Source organism: Panulirus ornatus, chromosome 57, assembly GCF_036320965.1.
Source record: "Panulirus ornatus isolate Po-2019 chromosome 57, ASM3632096v1, whole genome shotgun sequence".
Taxonomy (NCBI): Eukaryota; Metazoa; Arthropoda; class Malacostraca; order Decapoda; family Palinuridae; genus Panulirus; species Panulirus ornatus.
Window position 1 is genome coordinate 29,959,324 of NC_092280.1, and position 25,974 is coordinate 29,985,297.

Here is a 25,974-nt window from a genome sequence, read left to right on the forward strand (position 1 = left end):
ATGGGAGTGGAGTAAATTGATTAATATCGTCGACTCATATTTGCTCTCAAGACCCAGCTGACTGTGTCAACAACAGTTAATAGAAGTGTATGCAAAGTGGGATGAAAATTATACTGTCATAGCAGTCAGGTGAGGGGCGAGAACCCCGGGTGTTGGAGATGTGGTGGCGAGGATGTTGGTGAAGCTGTTGGCGAGAGTGTTGTAAATGGTGGTGGTGGTGATGGTCGAACCTGGGAAGACACCAGATGGTCGTCCATGACGAAGTTATTTGCGGTCATCATCTTATTTTTGATGGAAACAAGATAGTTCCATGCGACACCTTCCCCACCACCTCTCCCTCTGGCTCAACACCTGGCAGGAACAAAGCTGAAATGGAACGCCATTTTTGGTGTTTCTGACAAGCTAATCTGACCTTCCCTATAAGTGTGTATAGGTATGTATGTGTCTGTTAGTCTGTCTGTGTAAGAATATATGAGCGTGAGTGTCTGTAAGCACCCACGTGATTAACATACACACAGGAGAGAAGCTACACCCGCTACACCCCGAGCCAGACAGGCCACCCGTGTGTACGTGGGTATGAGCGTGGCGACCCGGCCTCTCCCACAACCTGTTGCACTGGTGTAATGAAGGCATCCTCTGCTGCTCATGTTGAGGCAGCGGCTCCTTATTGCCTATATCTGCACCCCAGCCGGGGTTATGGCGTCTTGAGGGCGTCAAAGGCCGCTAGACGGGGCGGTGGTTGCGCCTGGCTGTATAGCGAGGCGGCAATATACCGTCACCAGCGTCTGACGAAGTCACTCTCGAAGTAAGATGAACTGCGGTGAGTCAGACTCGCTCCAGCCTCCCAGAGGCCAGAACTCCCTCCCGAGGAATTGGCTTCTGTATCTCGTATAGAAAATGCAACATGGTTACCCTACAGGTAGATTCATGATGGGGAAACCGTAGAATGAATTTCTTAATTACACCGACGTAGGGAGAGAAATTGGTACGTAGATGGGAAGGGCGTCTGTGACCAGAGAATCACAAGAACGTGCGACAGAGTTGAACCCTGACCCTGTGACCTGGGGGACGGTGAACCCCAGCACCGGGGCCTCAGCAGCATGACCCCAGGAGACCCGCGCGTGTCTCTAGAGGGTCACAAGAGGTGACCCGACCGCCCACCACCGACCACTTGTGTCCGCCCGTCAATCCTCACGCCGACGGACTGGAACTAGCAAATGGTCCGTGAACTCCTGAAGAAATAGCAGACGCAGGAGAACCCTCACTTCCTGGAAAGTAAATTTTACCACTACGTCTTCCAGCGAGCACCCAGCACCCTACACTCAGGCAAGACCAGAGTCGCGGGTGTACGTTAGGTCAACACACACACACACACACTTGTGACCAGGCTGTCCCCTCCCCACCAGCCTACACATGTCGGGGTGTACGTCAACACGTCACAAGGGAGGCTCCACCCTCGCTGTAATGCTTGTGGGATCTAGTAACACCCCGCTAGTCTGTCTTGTTCATAGTGAGATGTAACAACGTAAGAGGAAATAGATATAAAAGGTTTCGTGCAAGAGAGGCTACCTGCATTTTAAGACGAGCCAAATCAAAGTTGTTTACGTGGAGTTCGAAAGGTTAGCGGTGTAGGGGAAGAAACAGACACCACAAACTACCTACATTGAACTACCCGTCGGCCACACAGTAATCATGTGACGCAGTGTATTACTTGGTTCAGCTCATGGTGGGGACACACAAGCAGCCAGGCCTCAGAAGAAACCTAAATAATATCTGTACAAAAGGGACAGAGAACCAGTCCTACTGTGAAGTGGGTCAGGTTTTAAGGTCAGATTTGGGGAGTGTATGAGTTGGTCGGTCTGCTGTACGTAGACTGGCATCTGGTAGATGAGTACATGGAGGCACAACCTCCCGGACGAGGAAGCACTACTCCACACACGGGTGAACAACTCGATGACATTTTTGTGTTTGATCAGGAGGGAAGGACCAGTGTCCAGCGACGATCAGGAGGGGACGACCAGTGTCCAGCGATGATCAGGAGGGGAGGACCAGTGTCTAGCGATGATCAGGAGGGGACGACCAGTGTCCAGCGACGATCAGGAGGGGACGACCAGTGTCCAGCGACGATCAGGAGGGGACGACCAGTGTCCAGCGATGATCAGGAGGGGACGACCAGTGTCCAGCGATGATCAGGAGGGGAGGACCAGTGTCCAGCGATGATCAGGAGGGGACGACCAGTGTCCAGCGACGATCAGGTTAGGTGCTCGTGTAATGGCGGGTGGTCATGATGGAGGGAGTCGCGTTCATTGTCTCGTTGTCCAGAACGAGACTGACGACCGCACGAGACAGTCGCCCATAATGTATAGTGTCTCGTGAGCAACGAGTGCTCCTGCACCACCACACCACCACAACCACCACCACTATTACTACTACTACTACTACTAACCACAGTGACCTCCCCCCCCCCCCCCCCCCTTTCCCTCACCACTACTATACCTGCTGATGCTTCGAGTAAGACACCCGAATCCCTTACTACACTTGTGGAAGGTTCCCCCTCGCTACACCCGGCCCTCGCTACACCCGATCCTCGCTACACCTGGTCGACCCTCGCTACACCTGGTCGACCCTCGCTACACCTGGTCTGGTCGACCCTCGCTACACCTGGTCGACCCTCGCCACACCTGGTCGACCGGTCGAGGCTGACGTGCAGCAGAGCCCTCCCGCCCCTGCGTCAGGGGGACCTCCTGCCAAGTGAGGAAATTAGTGTAAGTCGTGAGGTTGTCCTCCGCTGGTGGAGGGAGGTGCAGGGAGGAGCCATGTTGGTGAGGGACGGAGGGGCAGACAGGGTCTTCCTTGTGCTCTCTACCTCCCTCCTCCCTCCTTCCCTCCCTCCCTCCCTCCCGTCTCCCCTCCCTCACTCTTCCGTCAGCCTTGCCGTCCCACAATTAAACACCTCCAGTTATTAATGTGCGAAATAAGACCCTGGTCCAGGGACGTGGGCGGCGCCGCCCTGATTTATGGCCCTAATAAAAATGGTGTCCCTAGCCGCCCACACCCACACACCTACCTCTCTACCCCACAACCCCAGGATACCACCCCACAACCCCAGGATACCACCCCACAACCCCTCCATTCTTTTGTTTCCGTCTTTTGCTTCTAACTTCTAGTTTTCTAACTTTCTGCTATTTAGCTATATCTGTTGGTCTGGTCACCAGGAGGTTTACCTGTTTGTGTGTGTGTGTGTGTGTGTGTGTCTGTGTCACTCTGGTGTGCGGATCCCGCGTGTGTGTTGCATGTGACACGTCTTGCTGACCAATCAGCAGCAACCTCTGTCCTCGTCGCTCCAGTACCTCCTGACCAATCAACAACCCTCTCTCTTGGGTGTTTCAGCAGCACCTGACCAATCAGCAGCCTCGTCTCTCGTGTGTTTAAGGTATTGCCGACTCTGTGACCTGACGCTTAAAGGTTAGGTCAAAGGTGAGCCCATGTTCCTAAAGGCTGTCACCCTCTTGTTCAACGATACAAGAAGTGAACATCATGCTTACCTTATGAACACACACACACACACACACACACACACATATATATATATATATATATATATATATATATATATATATATATATATATATATATATATATATATATATATATATATATATATATACATCTTATGTTTGTGTGTGTGTGTTTGCGTGTCTACACAAACCCTGGTACATTCATTACAGAACTTTTGTTTTATAAAAGTTTTAATAGCTGTTGGCGTGAGCGATCACGAAGACATCGCTTCGATCCCCTGTGATGTCATGCCTAACACCACCACATTACAGGAGGGAGGGGGGCTGGATCTTGAGGAGGAACATAATGATTAAAACTCGAACATTCGACGTCACAATGATGACATTGTTCATGTGTGTGTGTGTGTGTGTGTGTGTGTGTGTGTGTGTGTGTGTGTGTGTGTATGTGTGTGTCTGTGTCTGTGTATGTCTGCTGTTTCTTGCGTTTCCTTTTCCTTGCAGATGTTGCCGGCTTCACAATAATGGACCTTAGAGCCTCGGAATGTCCCTGTGATGCCCCGAGACCCTCTACAGGGACGAAGATCCCACAGTCGCCTGCCGGTACGAGGCCCCACTGTGTACTAGCACAAGTGTGTACCTTTATTCTCGATTCTTTCAGGAGAGAGATGTTCTTCACGGAGACGATCCCCCCCCCCCCCCATCCCCCATGCGTATACTTCTGTGCGTAGCGAGATGCGTATATCGCAGTGTACTGTATATAACCAGGTGCGTATATATAGCAGTGTGCTGTAGGTGAGGAAGTGCGTTTAGTAAACTGTGTTGTGTATGTAGCGAGGTGAGCTCGGGCAGGGGCATAACCTGGGTCGCATGGGGGCCAGGCGCATGAATATGTGTGTGTGTGTGTGTGTGTGTGTGTGTGTTCAGCCGGCCACTCGCAACTCAGTTTTCAGGTCTCGGGGCTTGGCCACGGGGGCTGGGGGGTGGGGAAGGGGCCTGAGACATGGCTGAAGTACTGAGGGCGAGGCGGGGCGGGTCTACCTGGGTGGGGCGGGGCGGGGTGAGGTGGGTCCACCTGGGATGGGGCGGGGTGGGCCCACCTGGGATGGGGCGGGGCGGGGTGAGGTGAGCCCACCTGGGATGGGGCGGGGCGGGGTCGTGGTGGGGCTCGTCCGTCCCTCCCGCTGACACACAATGGTTCATATATTTCGCCACACCACCACTAACTTGCTCACTCACACCTGCTTCCCCAGGCTCTGGGGGAGGACCGGGGTCGGGGGACACCTAGGGGACAACATGAAGAAATTGTGGACAATCTGGCTCCAGGTAATGATAGTAATAATAATAATATTAATAATAATGATAATATATATATCTATATATATATATATATATATATATATATATATATATATATATATATATATATATATATATATATATAGGTGGGAAGGAGATAGGCACCACCAGTTACCTATGGGGGAGAGTTGGCGATGGGGATCTCCAACAGTAATCCCCAACACTGGAGGGGATCTCGGTTCTCGGAAAGACTTGCAGTACAAGTTGTCATTATGTGTAAAGCTTCGTTATGTTTTGTGATGATAGATTAACCTGACTGTTACACACACAGACACACACACACACACACACACACACACACACACACACACACACACACACACACACACACACACACCCACAGAGCACTGTACTGTCACTGCCACGCCTTACATTCACACTTGTGTACCTTGGAATAATCACTGGTTATAACTAGGGACAAAAACGTATATCAAACAACAAAGGAAAAAATACCATATATTTCCCCCATGACTAACTATATAGTTATATTTATACGGTAATGACCTGAGATTATGTATATATATATATATATATATATATATATATATATATATATATATATAATAGTGGAATAGTGGTTCCAACAATGCTGTATGGTTGCGAGGCGTGGGCTATGGATAGAGATGTGCGCAGGAGGATGGATGTGCTGGAAATGAGATGTTTGAGGACAATGTGTGGTGTGAGGTGGTTTGATCGAGTAAGTAACGTAAGGGTAAGAGAGATGTGTGGAAATAAAAAGAGCGTGGTTGAGAGAGCAGAAGAGGGTGTTTTGAAATGGTTTGGGCACATGGAGAGAATGAGTGAGGAGAGATTGACCAAGAGGATATATGTGTCGGAGGTGGAGGGAACGAGGAGAAGAGGGAGACCAAATTGGAGGTGGAAAGATGGAGTGAAAAAGATTTTGTGTGATCGGGGCCTGAACATGCAGGAGGGTGAAAGGAGGGCAAGAAATAGAGTGAATTGGAGTCATGTGGTATACAGGGGTTGACGTGCTGTCAGTGGATTGAAGCAAGGCATGTGAAGCGTCTGGGGTAAACCATGGAAAGCTGTGTAGGTATGTATATTTGCGTGTGTGGACGTGTGTATGTACATGTGTATGGGGGGGGGGGTTGGGCCATTTCTTTCGTCTGTTTCCTTGCGCTACCTCGCAAACGCGGGAGACAGCGACAAAGTAAAAAAAAAAAAAAAAAAAAAAAAAAAAAAAAAAAAAAAATATATATATATATATATATATATATATATATATATATATATATATATATATATATATATATATATATATATCTTACTTTAAGTTGTGTTGGTGTTGGTGGGGGATATGACTGACACTCCAGTAGTGGACTGTTGTGGTCCACAGGATTGAAAAATTGACCAGATATTGAAACGTAACCCTCATATATATATATATATATATATATATATATATATATATATATATATATATATATATATATATATATATCACATGATGCCAGGTACCCGTTCATCGAACCAACACCAAAGGGGAGGATGAATGGCTGGGTTGGCTGTGAACCGGTTGCCGGAACCGGGAGTCGAACCTCTTCCCACGAGAGACACTGGTGGTCACAATATTGTGCACTACGTGTGTGTGTGTGTGTGTGTGTGTGTGTGTGTGTGTGTGTGTGTGTGTGTTTTCTAATCAGTCTTTCTCTACAATTATCATTTATCTATCTCCTTATCTAACGTAGGAATTCTTGATAGTGTAGACCTCAACAAAACGTTCATTCAAATCAGACCATATTATTCTATGATATATGTCGTACGTTTGGCAGTGCTGCTGCTGCCGTGTGCTTCCAATGGTCTAGGAGAGGCTGTCGTACGTGTTTCCTGGAGGAGTGAGGGAAGGGGGCTTCTTCGCCCCACCGTCAGGAGGGGGGGGGGGGAGAAAGAGTTAGTGTGATCTAATATTGATTGTTAAGTTATCTTTCCATCAAAATATATACATATGTATTCTATGATATAAGAATTAGTAAATAATAGTTTTGTATTTAGAGCTTTACATTTAGAAAACGGCTGGTGTTCCTGTATTTTTGGATATTACAGGATACAAAACGAAACTTCAAAAAATACTCTGTATTTCCTCCATTTCATCAGCTGGCTTTTAACGAAAAAACTTTTAGCAGAACATTTTCTGTTCATGCGACGAGAATACGAGGCAACCACTCTGTCAATTTCTTTCTCTCTCTTCGTTTTTTATCCATAAAGAATGTTATCGTAATTAGAAATATAGTGTCGTCCTCAGTGACATGCGGACGACTTCCACAACCATCAGGGTCGTACTGCAGGTCGTAGCACGACCCACACAGTCGTACTACAGGTCGTAGCACCACCCTCACAGTCGTGCTACAGGTCGTAGCACCACCCTCACAGTCGTGCTACAGGTCGTAGCACCACCCTCACAGTCGTACTACAGGTCGTAGCACCACCCTCACAGTCGTGCTACAGGTCGTAGTGGGTCGTAGTGTCGTTGCGACATTCAGTCATGTCGTTTGTTACATACCTCAGCTTCTCAGCTAAACCTACTTTCGCTTTAACTCGTCACCCCGCAGCTAAACCTTGAATTGTCACCCCCCAGCTAAACCCGCTTTAGCTTTTACTTGTCAGCTTCTCAGCCAAACTGTCGTTACCTTTACCTTTAAATATGAACAGCTAACAACAGATGTTGAACTTTAAGATGTAAAAAAGACGAAGTTGTAAAGAAAAATAAACATTACGTTTTCTTTATGTTCATTTTCTTCCATTTTATACTTGATAAGAAATGTTTAGAAAAGATGATTTTTAACTTGGGTATTTACACATGTTGGATGGTTATATGGGTAACCTGTGTCTGTCTGTCCGTCAGTTTGGCTGTCTGTCTGTCTATTTCCACTCAGGGTTTGCGTGCACGAATGGCGTACACTCACAACACTTGGCTTGCTTGCGTGTGTGTGTGTGTGTGTGTGTGTGTAAACGCACGCTTCGTTCAGTTTAATTACTGAAATGATGCTTTCAATATCCGTAGAGTGTTCGAGTGAGTAAGTTCTTGCAAGCACATGCACGTGCAGGAGGATAACACGTGCCCGTGCGCACGCGCGAGGGGGGGGGGGGAGGGTTGAAGTCCTGCATCATTTGAAATTCATTTTTGTATCATAATTGACGAACTGTTTTCATGCTTCACACAAATCCACATAATTATATATGTATAAATTGCTTCACGTAGGCAGACGGTGAATGGTGCGTGCGAGATCATTACAATATATATATATATATATATATATATATATATATATATATATATATATATATATATATATATATATATATATATATGTAGGAAGAGAGGAAAGTGATTGGTTCTCAGTGAATGTAGGTTTGCGGCAGGGGTGTGTGATGTCTCCATGGTTGTTTAATTTGTTTATGGATGGGGTTGTTAGGGAGGTAAATGCAAGAGTCTTGGAAAGAGGGGCAAGTATGAAGTCTGTTGGGGATGAGAGAGCTTGGGAAGTGAGTCAGTTGTTGTTCGCTGATGATACAGCGCTGGTGGCGGATTCATGTGAGAAACTGCAGAAGCTGGTGACGGAGTTTTGGTAAAGTGTGTGGAAGAAGAAAGTTAAGAGTAAATGTGAATAAGAGCAAGGTTATTAGGTACAGTAGTGTTGAGGGTCAAGTCAATTGGGAGGTGAGTTTGAATGGAGAAAAACTGGAGGAAGTGAAGTGTTTTAGATATCTGGGAGTGGATCTGTCAGCGGATGGAACCATGGAAGCGGAAGTGGATCATAGGGTGGGGGAGGGGGCGAAAATTTTGGGAGCCTTGAAAAATGTGTGGAAGTCGAGAACATTATCTCGGAAAGCAAAAAATGGGTATGTTTGAAGGAATAGTGGTTCCAACAATGTTGTATGGTTGCGAGGCGTGGGCTATGGATAGAGTTGTGCGCAGGAGGATGGATGTGCTGGAAATGAGATGTTTGAGGACAATGTGTGGTGTGAGGTGGTTTGATCGAGTAAGTAACGTAAGGGTAAGAGAGATGTGTGGAAATAAAAAGAGCGTGGTTGAGAGAGCAGAAGAGGGTGTTTTGAAATGGTTTGGGCACATGGAGAGAATGAGTGAGGAGAGATTGACAAAGAGGATATATGTGTCGGAGGTGGAGGGAACGAGGAGAAGAGGGAGACCAAATTGGAGGTGGAAAGATGGAGTGAAAAGGATTTTGTGTGATCGGGCCTGAACATGCAGGAGGGTGAAAGGAGAGCAAGGAATAGAGTGAATTGGAGCGATGTGGTATTCAGGGGTTGAAGTGCTGTCGGTGGATTGAATCAAGGCATGTGAAGCGTCAGGGGTAAACCATGGAAAGCTGTGTAGGTATGTATATTTGCGTGTGTGGACGTGTGTATGTACATGTGTATGGGGGGGGTTGGGCCATTTCTTTCGTCTGTTTCCTTGCGCTACCTCGCAACCGCGGGAGACAGCGACGAGGTATAAAAAAAAAAAAAAATATATATATATATATATATATATATATATATATATATATATATATATATATATATCCACAGTTTTGATCGTGGAAGGAAAGACGCAGATGTTGAATCGATCCTGAAATGTCTTGATAACCAACATGATATGGCTCCAGGCTTCATGACGTGGCTTATAGTGAAGACACTGGCGTGTACAGTGTACAGTGGGACACTGAGGTGTACAGTGTACAGCGGGACACTGAGGTGTACAGTGTACAGCGTGATGTTGTCCATCATCATTATATAAGGACATGATAATGGTCTGGTCCCTCACTAACAGCTTCATTAAGCTGTTCCTCGAAATATAGATCCTCGGTCATGGGGGGGGGGGGGGGGGGGGGGAGCTACTTACGTGAGAGGAGGAGCTTATTGGATCCACTGAGGTGGGTGTTACGTAAAGTGTAAGTAGCTGTTCCTGGTACTACTTACTGTGAAAGAAGAAGTTTCTGAGGCTACTTAGTGTATAGGTATAGTGTTCCTGGTCCCACTTTGTGTGTGTGTGTGTGTGTGTGTAGGTGTGTGTGTGTGTGTGTGTGTGTGTGTGTGTGTGTGTGTCCTCATGTAAGTAGAAGCGATACAGTCAAGGGGAAGGAGCAATTATCAACTCTTATCGACCCCCCTCCCCTTCCCACATTATAATGCATAATTAATATTCTCATTTGACTATTCTAATTGATGAGTTCTCTCGCGCCAGCAATACAAAGAACTAGGAAAACTTTTCAGACAATATACAGCATAGAATATACAACATACAATATACAGCATACAATATACAACATACAATATACAGCTTACAATATACAATATACAAACACAGTATACAATTACAATAAGCAATTTAGGACATAGGAAGATAGAGCGCAATATGCAATATACGATAATGATATGTAATAAGCTGAAGATTATTTGGGTGGATGGAAAATTACTTTAGTGACCCCGACCAAAGAACACGTGTCAGGGGCTCTCTGAAAACGGGGCTGCGGTCACCAATGGCGTGGTGTGCCACGGGGCTCGATCCTGGCACCATTACTCTTCTTCCCCTGTGTCACTGAACTCGCCAGGGAAGATGGGACTCAGGCTTGAGTGTACACAGCTCGGAGGATCGCATCAGGTAACAAGACGACCAAGACAACATCCATTGTGGGTCTGACACGCGGCTCATGTACCTCAACCCGAGTGTGAGGATGGCAGATGGTTGAAGGAAGACAAGACCTGAATATTACGTAGCAAGAAATTACCTGTGTGTGTGTGTGTGTGTGTGTGTGTGTGTGTGTGTGTGTGTGTGTGTGTGTGTTGTGTGTGAGGAACGTGCGAACTAGGAGTCAAAATTGTACGAGATTCAGCAGCAAGCCACAGTAGGCGAGTGTCATACCAGACACACCGCTTGCTCCTGCTTGCTTGCTTGCTGGCAGATATTATGATTGCATTAACACAGATTAAGTAATGATGAGTATGGTATTCACAATCTGTGTTTCACAAAAATTACAATATAATTCTCAAGTTTGTTTATCTGCGTACATCTGTTCAGTAAGACAATTAAACCACAGAATTAAACCGTAAGTTGAGACGTATAGATCAGGTCCAGGACTTGACCTGGTGAGTACAGGTCCAGGACTTGTATCTCGCCTGACCTGGTGAGTACAGGTCCAGGACCTGTATATCAGACCTGACCTGAGGAATAAACCATGATTTGATCCACAATATTTTAGTTGGTAAAGTGGTTGATGCATCATGTGAGGTGAAATACTTACACTTCCTTCCACCACAACCCTCACCACAGCCCTACACTTTCACCACAACCCTCCACTTCCTCCACAGCATTTCCTCAGCTCCACCACAGCGGTTGTGAGAACGTGACAGTGTGATCGTTGATGTTGTAGGGACGTTAGGTTGTGACTTTCCAAGGTTATAGGAAGGTTATAGGAACGTATAGTTATGCGATAGTAAATTGTGTGAGCTTCATTTTGTAAGAGAGTAAGATTGTGAAAAATAATATTTGTGAAGTTGTAGATTTAGAGGATAAGAGATTATGAGAACGTAAGGCTACGTGAACTGGTGTGGGACGACCACGCTGTGGGTGGTGAGGACCACGTCAAGTGTTTACGTTCTTATGAGAAACAATCCGACTTCAGTGAACGCCTGCCTGGCTCGGATTCATGCTTGACGTACGTGGGTGAGGAGGTGTGAGTGTAGGGGTCGTCGTACGGGTGAGGAGGCGTGACGCAGGGGCACATCCTGACTGGCAGGGAGGAACACGCCCTCTGTGCCACAGCCACACCCCTGCTAAGGCTGTCCAGGGATATAGAAGAGATGGAAGCACGAGAATACACGATTGACATAGAAGAAAACTGAGGATTGAGGAAAGGATGAAGTGGAATGTTGGTGATGACTGTGGTTATCTTCTAAAGTGAAGTGGAAGATGAATTCAGGTTCTGGATTACAGCGGGGGACAGGTGAGGGAACCGTTGATGTGGGGGGAGGTGGAGGGAAAGATTGCTGGGGTGAGGGAGATCACACGTCTCGGAATGTTGGATGGGAGAGGAATATTTGTCACAGGGAGAGGTGAATGTTGAGTGGGAGAGGGACGGTGAGGGATCCTGGGGGAGAGGTGAATGTTGAGTGGGAGAGGGGCGGTGAGGGTTCCTGGGGGAGAGGTGAATGTTGAGTGGGAGAGGGGCGGTGAGGGTTCCTGGGGGAGAGGTGAATGCTGAGTGTGATGGAGATGAATGAAGAGGAAGGAAATATCATCAGAACGCAGCCTCCACCATCCTCCAACGCTCCCACAGGTCCCTCCATCACTGGTGGTGGTGCCCTCCTCCACCAGTGATGGGGCAGGCTTCCTCTACCAGTGGTGGGGCAAACCTCCTCCACCAACATTCCCCACCAAAAACTTGAGCAAAACTTTGGAGAAAAATTCAAATTTCTTCTGGCATTGCATGGTTGACCTGCCCCAGTTCAGGGTCGGCTGGGGATAATATCATTTTTCCCCCCGTCATTTATTCCCTCCTTTACCTTGTGTATGAGGGAATCTGTACACACGTGTTAACACAAGCATATAACTACTCACTCCTCGTTAGGCTTCAGGTCAGTGTTTATGGATCAACAGTTCAGTATATTGGCTTGAATTATTTACTTCTTATATTCTTGTTAGCACCAGGTAAGAAGGCGAGACAAGACATAAATAACATATATTCCTGTTAATCTTGAGTGCTGAACAGTGTTCACCTCACCTTACGTTGTCCAGGTCAGACGAGTATGACCTCAGATGACGAGAATGATCGTCAGGGATCCTGGGCTGGACGGGTCTTGCTGTCAAGGACAAGGTCGGGTCCTGCCACCCATCAACACACGATTCGACTTGTTGACATCATCACGGCCACTGCCACCGTGCCTGGCTCAGCTGGTGACAGTCATGGGGTTGACCCTTGACAGCTCAACCTTGTGGTAACAACTGAGGAGACGTGGGGATGGTCTCCTGCCAAGTGAGACCCCAGCTGACGTGTAGAACATCCAGTCAGGGTTGCCACCTTCCATTTTCGTATGGCTCGTTGGTCAACTTGGGCCATATCACGTGATACATCGATACGCAAACATTTTCATAGGGACCCGGGTCAGGTTAGAGAACGTAGACCTGTATCTGCTGACATTAGCAAACATAAGACGTTCAGAGTTAAGCTTAGAGAACGTATAGCTGTGAGGGTAGAACTTAGAGAACATAAGACGTTCAGAGTTAAGCTTAGAGAACGTATAGCTGTGTGGGTAGAACTTAGAGAACATAAGACGTTCAAAGTTAAGCTTAGAGAACGTATAGCTGTGAGGGTAGAACTTAGAGAAGGAAAGGCTCAGAGAGTCGAACTCAGGGCACGTTGGGTCGTGAGAACAGATGTATTTTTGATTAAAAAGACTGTAATTCGAAACATGATCATTATGTCCTTCCTTCTTTCTTCACAAAGGAATTAAATCATAATCAACATGAAATCAACAAAGCCAAACTCTTGTGGTAATGCCAGATAAACTTCAGGAGGGCAGACGTGAACAGGTGTGTTAACATGTTGAATAATGCAGGAAGGAAAGATTAACCTACTGGTTGAAGTCAAGTTGAATATTAATGTTGTAAACTGACAACTTTGTTCTTGACACTAGTCAGGTTGTGACCAGGAAGATATGTTGTAATGAGAAACAAATACTGACTTTTCCGTGTAAAACTAACTAGAAAAACACGTGTGTTGGTTGAGACTGGTGTGGGACGACTAGGCTGTGGGTGGTGAGGCTACGTCCAGTGTTTACGTTCTTTCACAGATCTGAAAGAATCCGTCTGCCTTCACGAACACCTGGCCAGGATTAATGACTGAGGCGAATGCGCTCGACCTGGACGAGTTAATGCAAGATGCATGGCAAGTGTCTGAACAGTTGAATGAACCAGAGTCATGCGGACAGTTGATGAGTTAAGTGCAACATGAAGAGGCATTTGAGTCAATGTCTTCACAATAAGAGGAAGGATGGGTGGAGGCCGCACCTCCCTCATCCAATCAGCGAAGATGATCCCGGTACACGAAGGAATGAGAAGTGGTTTGCGGGCCACGGAGCCGGGCACATGTGGAGTGGGATATCAAGGGAAATAAGTGATCTTAGTTCACAATAAGTGATCTTGGTTCACAGTAAGTGATCTTGGTTCACAATAAGTGATCTTGGTTCACAATAAGTGATCTTGGTTCACAGTTAACCTTGATATTAACCAGATCAAATTATAGACCTGCGGGAGGGATCAAGGTAGGACGTATGAGGGACAAACAATTGTGAACGAGGTGGATGTGAGAGGCGGGCTGGGCTGTGCCTGGCAGGAGGAGGAAACGTACGTAGGTTGTCCCTGATAGCCAACACCTCTCTCTCTCTCTCTCTCTCTCTCTCTCTCTCTCTCTCTCTCTCTCTCTCTCTCTCTCTCTCTCTCTCTCTCTCTCGAGGCAACACGCACAAGTGTACCAGAACTTCCCACGACCTCAAACTACACCCACCTCGCCTCACTACTGCTCTACTACGTCGGTTGTAACACAGTAAAGGCGTTTCACATGCATACCCGTCTGCCTCGGTTTTACCCGAGGCAGACGTTCGCAAACCCATCCGGATCCGTCCGGATACCTAACTGAAACGTAAACATATCCCCGCATTTATGTACCCCTTCCGCTTCAGTCGTCAAGTCTGCATATGCAAATCAAAGCAACACGATTTTTTTTTTCTGACATCCAGTAATTAGAATATTAAGTATTTGCTTCTCATTAAAACGTATTCGTGGTTCTGACTGGCCTAATGCCAGGAAGGTAGCTGTTAATTTGCTGAAATAATATTTAACGTCATTTCTGCTTGCATTATTTAACATGTTAATATTGCTGTTAAAGTTCCATTAGTTGATACTGAAACACTGCAGTAAAAGGCCCATTAGTAGCTATGCTAACTATGTACTGTAAGTTCTTTTATTAAACATGATACCATTGCAGCCGTAGTCTGCATAATTAACATGTTCATATTGCAGTTAGAATTCCATGAGTTAATATATTAGAACTGTACTTACATGGAGGTTTGGTAACAAATGTGTATGTCAAGTGAAAGTCTTGAGTATTGTACTTCAGCGAGTCAGTGGATGAAGGACTTCTCATTTACATACTGTAAACGAGAAGATTGACCACCTGTTGAGGTGTGAGGGTCGTAGGTCGTGTTATCGTCCCCGCTGTACAACTTTGAGGGTCGTGCTACAAATAGTCGTGCAGTGGTGTGATTAATAGGTCGTACTACATCTTTGTGAACGAGTGTGAGGGTCATATGTCGTACTATAACCAGATGGACGACTGTGAGGGTCGTAAAGGACGACTTGATGACCACCCCTGAGGATGGGCGTAGTGCCTTCTACTCACGATCAAAGTTTCCCCTGAGGCAAGGAAGTGCAAGATGGAAAAATGTCTTTTTAAAAGGAAAATATCAAGAGGCAGCCAATTGTGATATCTGTGTACACACAGGAAACAATGATCATATGAACATCTGAAAAAGTTCGATGTATTACGAGAACCCAGAATCATTAATGAATCGAATACGATCATTACAAGAACAAAATTGTATGAGAGTGCATTCGTTTGATGGTGGTGAAGTTGAGTGTTGTCCCTGGATCGGTACGACAGTTTTTCCCGAGGCGACTGGGAGGTTGGTGTCGGCCAGTCCCCCGTCGCTTGTCCCATGGACCGGCCTTAAAACACACAGCCAGACGTGGTGTCACATCATATTAATCTATGCCTTTTGTATCCTGAATTTACAATCATTCAGGTCGTGTACAACGAGGAATATCTTCAGTATTATTCATGATATTTGCCGGAGAATAAACCCGATGAAAATAACAGGTTAATCCTCCGTTGGTCTGGCTGCAGTGAAGCAGAGCAGTGAAATCTCCTGGACGGTTGAGTTCATCTTTAACATCCAGTGAAAGAGGATAGTCAAGGTTCGACCTGGTAAAATGTGTGAGTTTCTGCAGCAGTTGTCAGGGATGTGAGGTTTTATACCATGTACATGTTGGTGGAAATGATATCGGCTCGTAATAGGTTCTCTGGAGAGAATTGAAGTGAAGTGCTTAGCTGACTGACACAGTAATTATGATTATTTTGATGTCCAGATATGTACGATACATGATTCTCTCTCTCTCTCTCTCTCTCTCTCTCTCTCTCTCTCTCTCTCTCTCTCTCTCTCTCTCTCTCTCTCTCTCTCTCTCTCTCTATCTATCTATATATATATATATATATATATATATATATATATATATATATATATATATATATATATATATATATATATATGCATAAAGCCACGTGGAAAATGAAACACGATAAGTTCCCACATGCACTTTCGTGTAATGATCACAGTCAGGGGAGATACAAGAATGAGATAGAAGACATAGAACAGTTAGTTGATATATAAGGAAGAAATGTAGCTAAGACGTCATTGGTAAACAAGCGTTACCGGATGATGGTGTTCGGGTTGGTGTGTTCGGGTCTGCCATCATGCCTGTCATAAGATCTTTATTATGTGGACAAGAAAGGGAACTGTTTACAAATTTTGCCCGCGGCAGAGCTATCCACTTTGTATAGACCTTCACAAATTTTAATGTTACAGTTCTTTGTGTATTTAATGATAGACATTCAGTGATATCTCTCGTGGTAAAGGAGTTAGAGTTAATAACTGGTTTAGCGTTACTCCAGTCAGTACTTTGATGATAATTCTTAACATGATTAAAAACAAAGCATTTGATTCTTGTCCTGTTTTTATACTATATTTATCTTGCTTAAGTCTAACATAAAGGTCCTTACCAGTCTGCCCAACATAAGACATATTGTAGTTTTTACAGGATACTCTGTAAACACAGCCTGCGGAATTTTCTGTTGAGTTTTTGCTTAAGATATTCTTTGCAACATTGTTGTTGCTGAAGGCTACATTTGAATTAAAGGATTTAAGCAACCTTGGAAGTAATGTAGAATTATCACTGAAAGGAAGAAGTAAAAGATTCTTGGTATTAAGGGAAGGTTTGGGTTTAACTCTATAAAATGATTTCTATGCCAACTTAAGGGATTCATCAATGAAAGATCTAGGGTACTTTAGCTTGGGCCCAGTAGAATACATTACCTCAAATAATCATATGTCAATTCTGGACTGCATACAGGTAATGCCTTAAGGAGCATCAACTGGAGGGATAATAGTTTAACTCTGTTATGTTGAGCTGAGTAATAATGAATATATATTAAGCAAACATTTCTGGGTTTTCTGTATATACTAAATTTAAACATGTTTCTATCCCTATGGATCATGTAATCTAAAAATGGTAACATACAGCTATTTTCCACTTCCACACTAAAGTTGATGGAAGGGACTAAATTGTTCAGTAAAGGGAGAAATGTTTGTAAATGTTGGTTTGTTGCTTCAGGGTCTCCGTATCATCATCCTGCAGCACTCAGGAAGGTGGCCACGTCCACTGCTCGGTACCACAGTTCACAACGTGTTGTGATGTTGTGTGTGTGTGCGTCTGTGTGGAGAGAAGGTTAAGATTACCTTTCGAAAAGACAGACGTTTATTAGGGCGATATTCCGATAAAAAGCAAATGTTAATATCATGTGTTGATGTTAATTTTGTTCACTATTGAAGAGACTGGACGAGGAAGAAGTATTGCGATGTATAATGAAATTTGTTTATTTGGTTGATAATGAAAGCCAGGTGAGGTCGACCAGGACGCCAGGTGAGGTCGACCAGGACGCCAGGTTAGGTCGACCAGGACGCCAGGTGAGGTCGACCAGGACGCCAGGTGAGGTCGACCAGGACGCCAGGTTAGGTCGACCAGGACGCCAGGTTAGGTCGACCAGGACGCCAGGTGAGGTCGACCAGGACGCCAGGTGAGGTCGACCAGGACGCCAGGTGAGGTCGACCAGGACGCCAGGTAGACAAAGGTGCAGAGAAAATATTTTTCGGTCGGTCAAGTCACGACCATACGACCCGATCTTTAGTATGGAGGAGCGACCTTTGACCTGACGGCAGCTGGCGTGGGCGGCGAGGCAGGTGGTGAGGGCGGTGAAGTAGCTGGTGTGGAGGATGAAACAGCTGGTGCCTAAGTACAGGAGGACTGGTCCGCCGTGTGTACAGTTTGTTATGAAGTTACTGAATGAACTTAGTCAGGAGACACTTTGTTGACTGTGTTGGCTGTGTGTGTACTGCTTCCTAACTAGATTAAACCCTCTCTCTCTCTCTCTCTCTCTCTCTCTCTCTCTCTCTCTCTCTCTCTCTCTCTCTCTCTCTCTCTCTCTCTCCAGCCCAGCCACCATTTTTGGCTAACTCTCGTCGTAGGTACTCGTAGGTAGGTAGACACTGTCACCCCCCCCCGGTCTGTACACACAATGCTCTGACCTTCACCCTGCCGCCCTCTGGGGCGTCTCCTACAGTAACGTCAATCTTGACCCCTCGTTGAATTTCCCTCATCGACGAGAGAGCCATCAATAATTGTAGCTGTTTGAGCATAATTTATTAGCGTATTATTGAATGTATGATAGTGTATAATTCCCAACAATCATGTGAAGGTTAGTGTGTATACGACCCATGCCTCAGTATCACAGAAATATTCATTATTCACGACCAACTCTTATTCAATCCTCTTTCAAAAGATGAAACGAGTTTTCTTTCATGTGTTTCGCTCGCAGACATTTAGAAAAAGATTTTGAAATCAGCGAAATTAGATTTTGACATTACAGAGTTTCTGGTGTGTTACGTCTCTTGTGTCGCTTGCTGCTGTGTTAAGCCATGTATGTTTCCACCTTAGATATGTTGTCAACACTCACACTGACAATCACTTTCCTTTAAGTAAATATATATTTTGTTAATCGAGTTTTCCAATAAATTCTATTTACGTATTTCTAGGATAGTGGATGGTTATGAGCAGTTGGGTCATATATATATATATATATATATATATATATATATATATATATATATATATATATATATATCTTTTTTTCTTTTATACTATTCGCCATATCCCGCATTAGCGACGTAGCGTTAAGAACGGAGGGCTGAGCCTTTGAGGGCAATATCCTCTCTTGACCCCCTTCTCTGTTCCTTCTTTTGGAAAATTAAAAATGAGAGAGGAGGAATTCCAGCCCCCCGCTCCCTCCACTTTTAGTCGCCTTGTACTTCACGCAGGGAATACATGGGAAGTATTCTTTCTCCCCTATCCCCAGGGATAATATATATATATATATATATATATATATATATATATATATATATATATATATATATATATATATATAGAGAGAGAGAGAGAGAGAGAGAGAGAGAGAGAGAGAGACTGGATGTATGCAGATGTGACCTTTCTTCGTCAGTTCCCGACGCTATAAACACCCCAGCATTATCCAAACAAGGGCTGCTCTTCATATGAGGCAGACAAAGAACTCTCTGCCTCTTGGATTTGTTTATATTCCTTCATGTGATAGTCTTTTGTTCTTCCACTCCCAGAAGTCTTGGAAAATAGAGGAAAGTTTAGGAAAATCTTATTCTATTTTCCTACGACCTTATATATATATATATATATATATATATATATATATATATATATATATATATATATATATATATATATATATATGTGTGTGTGTGTGTGTGTGTGTGTGTGTGTGTGTGTGTGTGTATACGAGGGATTAAGAAAACTTTATATATTGAACCAAAATCCCGAAGAGAATTGTGGATTTAATTCCCAGCTAACACTCCACGGTGGAGGTCGTACTCCACCTCCAGCACTGGACCAGCTCTCCAAGGTGGAGGTCCTCCTCCACATAATCACATAACCTGTAATCACCTGTCATAAAATTTACATAATCATCTCACTCAGCATAACAAGAGAGGAAAACAGGGGCTTTAAATATTGTAAATGCGAAAGCTTGTAAAAGTAAATAATCATAAAAAAGTAATTAATATCAAGAGCTTTTATGCTCGTAGATTTTTATTTAAGGGAGATTGTGATAATCGTAGAACACTAATGGTAGTATATTATCACATGTGAGGGACGATTACTCATGTGAGTCACGACTCACTGCTGAGTCCAGGATGACTGGTGGCTCACAGTGAGTGAGTCAGGGTCGTCTTGATGACTCACCATCAGTTCCTCACCAACCACAACAACAACAACAACAACACAGGTGGGTGAGGAAGGCTCTCTCCCTTGTGCCATGTTCCCTCCCTCACACCACCCATGCCATGTTCCCTCCCTCACACCACCCATGCCATGTTCCCTCCCTCACACCACCCATGCCATGTTCCCTCCCTCACACCACCCATGCCATGTCATCCAGTACCCCGGTCTCTCCCCCGACACAGATCACCACTGGTCTGTTCCACTGCAGGTGATGGCTCCAGTTCCTCCCTCCCTCCCCTCTACACAAGGGACGACCACTGTCCTCCAGTTTCCTGTTGTTGAGTTTGACAACCAGATCCAGGGACGTTGGGCCCCTCCCAGTCTCCCACTGACCGACGGTTTGGAGACAACACCAGTGGAGGACGTGGAGCTGAGGGTGGAGTGATGGATGTGGAGCTGAGGGTGGAGTGATGGATGTGGAGCTGAGGGTGGAGTGCTGGATGTGGAGCTGAGGGTGGAGTGCTGGATGTGGAGCTGAGGGTGGAGTGCTGGATGTGGAGCTAAGGGTGGAGTGCTGGATGTGGAGCTGAGGGTGGAGTGCTGGATGTGAGGATAGATGTGGTGGTGGTGGAGGGGTGCACCTCGTACTATACACGGGTCAGACACATCACTTGGTCTCAGGTGTCCACAACGCTGGTGTTGAGCCAGAGTTTCTGACTGACTGACTCATATATTTTCTCTAATTACTTCCACAATTAACCACGCAGGTCATTACACCAATGCTTTCATTAGATTCCGTAATTTTTCAGGACCTTTCGTTATGTTTGATGTTCTACAAGATCTCAGGGTAACATTAAAGCCTCACTTGATCGTTCATCAATTTAAGATTTTTCCAATTTTGAAACAAAAATATATTTTTTTTTTTTTGCTCGAAAAAATGAATAATTAGAATAAGTAAAAATCATGATATTTGTTTGTGATGATAATGAACGGATATCTGAGGTCTGAAAGCTGCATATCGCGTAACTAGTGTCATTAACATTGCTGTAATTACGTGTTAATGAATTTCATAATTAGTGCCGACCTAACCTTCCTGAGACCCGTTTTATCCCACACTACATCACTGTTACAGGTAATTGAGGCTTCATCAACTGTTTGTGTCATTCTGTTGCAAAAATGATTTATTTTCTGTTTTTTTGACCGGAAAAGAAAATTAACAGTACCCTTGTTTTTTGCTCTCTCTCTCTCTCTCTCTCTCTCTCTCTCTCTCTCTCTCTCTCTCTCTCTCTCTCTCTCTCTCGTTTTAGGTCACACTTCACTGTACTACTCCATGACAGCTGGTCACACTTCACTGTACTACTCCATGACAGCTGGTCACACTTCACTGTACTACTCCATGACAGCTGGTCACACTTCACTGTACTACTCCATGACAGCTGGTCACACTTCACTGTACTACTCCATGACAGCTGGTCACACTTCACTGTACTACTCCATGACAGCTGGTCACACTTCACTGTACTACTCCATGACAGCTGGTCACACTTCACTGTACTACTCCATGACAGCTGGTCACACTTCACTGTACTACTCCATGACAGCTGGTCACACTTCACTGTACTACTCCATGACAGCTGGTCACACTTCACTGTACTACTCCATGACAGCTGGTCACACTTCACTGTACTACTCCATGACAGCTGGTCACACTTCACTGTACTACTCCATGACAGCTGGTCACACTTCACTGTACTACTCCATGACAGCTGGTCACACTTCACTGTACTACTCCATGACAGCTGGTCACACTTCACTGTACTACTCCATGACAGCTGGTCACACTTCACTGTACTACTCCATGACAGCTGGTCACACTTCACTGTACTACTCCATGACAGCTGGTCACACTTCACTGTACTACTCCATGACAGCTGGTCACACTTCACTGTACTACTCCATGACAGCTGGTCACACTTCACTGTACTACTCCATGACAGCTGGTCACACTTCACTGTACTACTCCATGACAGCTGGTCACACTTCACTGTACTACTCCATGACAGCTGGTCACACTTCACTGTACTACTCCATGACAGCTGGTCACACTTCACTGTACTACTCCATGACAGCTGGTCACACTTCACTGTACTACTCCATGACAGCTGGTCACACTTCACTGTACTACTCCATGACAGCTGGTCACACTTCACTGTACTACTCCATGACAGCTGGTCACACTTCACTGTACTACTCCATGACAGCTGGTCACACTTCACTGTACTACTCCATGACAGCTGGTCACACTTCACTGTACTACTCCATGACAGCTGGTCACACTTCACTGTACTACTCCATGACAGCTGGTCACACTTCACTGTACTACTCCATGACAGCTGGTCACACTTCACTGTACTACTCCATGACAGCTGGTCACACTTCACTGTACTACTCCATGACAGCTGGTCACACTTCACTGTACTACTCCATGACAGCTGGTCACACTTCACTGTACTACTCCATGACAGCTGGTCACACTTCACTGTACTACTCCATGACAGCTGGTCACACTTCACTGTACTACTCCATGACAGCTGGTCACACTTCACTGTACTACTCCATGACAGCTGGTCACACTTCACTGTACTACTCCATGACAGCTGGTCACACTTCACTGTACTACTCCATGACAGCTGGTCACACTTCACTGTACTACTCCATGACAGCTGGTCACACTTCACTGTACTACTCCATGACAGCTGGTCACACTTCACTGTACTACTCCATGACAGCTGGTCACACTTCACTGTACTACTCCATGACAGCTGGTCACACTTCACTGTACTACTCCATGACAGCTGGTCACACTTCACTGTACTACTCCATGACAGCTGGTCACACTTCACTGTACTACTCCATGACAGCTGGTCACACTTCACTGTACTACTCCATGACAGCTGGTCACACTTCACTGTACTACTCCATGACAGCTGGTCACACTTCACTGTACTACTCCATGACAGCTGGTCACACTTCACTGTACTACTCCATGACAGCTGGTCACACTTCACTGTACTACTCCATGACAGCTGGTCACACTTCACTGTACTACTCCATGACAGCTGGTCACACTTCACTGTACTACTCCATGACAGCTGGTCACACTTCACTGTACTACTCCATGACAGCTGGTCACACTTCACTGTACTACTCCATGACAGCTGGTCACACTTCACTGTACTACTCCATGACAGCTGGTCACACTTCACTGTACTACTCCATGACAGCTGGTCACACTTCACTGTACTACTCCATGACAGCTGGTCACACTTCACTGTACTACTCCATGACAGCTGGTCACACTTCACTGTACTACTCCATGACAGCTGGTCACACTTCACTGTACTACTCCATGACAGCTGGTCACACTTCACTGTACTACTCCATGACAGCTGGTCACACTTCACTGTACTACTCCATGACAGCTGGTCACACTTCACTGTACTACTCCATGACAGCTGGTCACACTTCACTGTACTACTCCATGACAGCTGGTCACACTTCACTGTACTACTCCATGACAGCTGGTCACACTTCACTGTACTACTCCATGACAGCTGGTCACACTTCACTGTACTACTCCATGACAGCTGGTCACACTTCACTGTACTACTCCATGACAGCTGGTCACACTTCACTGTACTACTCCATGACAGCTGGTCACACTTCACTGTACTACTCCATGACAGCTGGTCACACTTCACTGTACTACTCCATGACAGCTGGTCACACTTCACTGTACTACTCCATGACAGCTGGTCACACTTCACTGTACTACTCCATGACAGCTGGTCACACTTCACTGTACTACTCCATGACAGCTGGTCACACTTCACTGTACTACTCCATGACAGCTGGTCACACTTCACTGTACTACTCCATGACAGCTGGTCACACTTCACTGTACTACTCCATGACAGCTGGTCACACTTCACTGTACTACTCCATGACAGCTGGTCACACTTCACTGTACTACTCCATGACAGCTGGTCACACTTCACTGTACTACTCCATGACAGCTGGTCACACTTCACTGTACTACTCCATGACAGCTGGTCACACTTCACTGTACTACTCCATGACAGCTGGTCACACTTCACTGTACTACTCCATGACAGCTGGTCACACTTCACTGTACTACTCCATGACAGCTGGTCACACTTCACTGTACTACTCCATGACAGCTGGTCACACTTCACTGTACTACTCCATGACAGCTGGTCACACTTCACTGTACTACTCCATGACAGCTGGTCACACTTCACTGTACTACTCCATGACAGCTGGTCACACTTCACTGTACTACTCCATGACAGCTGGTCACACTTCACTGTACTACTCCATGACAGCTGGTCACACTTCACTGTACTACTCCATGACAGCTGGTCACACTTCACTGTACTACTCCATGACAGCTGGTCACACTTCACTGTACTACTCCATGACAGCTGGTCACACTTCACTGTACTACTCCATGACAGCTGGTCACACTTCACTGTACTACTCCATGACAGCTGGTCACACTTCACTGTACTACTCCATGACAGCTGGTCACACTTCACTGTACTACTCCATGACAGCTGGTCACACTTCACTGTACTACTCCATGACAGCTGGTCACACTTCACTGTACTACTCCATGACAGCTGGTCACACTTCACTGTACTACTCCATGACAGCTGGTCACACTTCACTGTACTACTCCATGACAGCTGGTCACACTTCACTGTACTACTCCATGACAGCTGGTCACACTTCACTGTACTACTCCATGACAGCTGGTCACACTTCACTGTACTACTCCATGACAGCTGGTCACACTTCACTGTACTACTCCATGACAGCTGGTCACACTTCACTGTACTACTCCATGACAGCTGGTCACACTTCACTGTACTACTCCATGACAGCTGGTCACACTTCACTGTACTACTCCATGACAGCTGGTCACACTTCACTGTACTACTCCATGACAGCTGGTCACACTTCACTGTACTACTCCATGACAGCTGGTCACACTTCACTGTACTACTCCATGACAGCTGGTCACACTTCACTGTACTACTCCATGACAGCTGGTCACACTTCACTGTACTACTCCATGACAGCTGGTCACACTTCACTGTACTACTCCATGACAGCTGGTCACACTTCACTGTACTACTCCATGACAGCTGGTCACACTTCACTGTACTACTCCATGACAGCTGGTCACACTTCACTGTACTACTCCATGACAGCTGGTCACACTTCACTGTACTACTCCATGACAGCTGGTCACACTTCACTGTACTACTCCATGACAGCTGGTCACACTTCACTGTACTACTCCATGACAGCTGGTCACACTTCACTGTACTACTCCATGACAGCTGGTCACACTTCACTGTACTACTCCATGACAGCTGGTCACACTTCACTGTACTACTCCATGACAGCTGGTCACACTTCACTGTACTACTCCATGACAGCTGGTCACACTTCACTGTACTACTCCATGACAGCTGGTCACACTTCACTGTACTACTCCATGACAGCTGGTCACACTTCACTGTACTACTCCATGACAGCTGGTCACACTTCACTGTACTACTCCATGACAGCTGGTCACACTTCACTGTACTACTCCATGACAGCTGGTCACACTTCACTGTACTACTCCATGACAGCTGGTCACACTTCACTGTACTACTCCATGACAGCTGGTCACACTTCACTGTACTACTCCATGACAGCTGGTCACACTTCACTGTACTACTCCATGACAGCTGGTCACACTTCACTGTACTACTCCATGACAGCTGGTCACACTTCACTGTACTACTCCATGACAGCTGGTCACACTTCACTGTACTACTCCATGACAGCTGGTCACACTTCACTGTA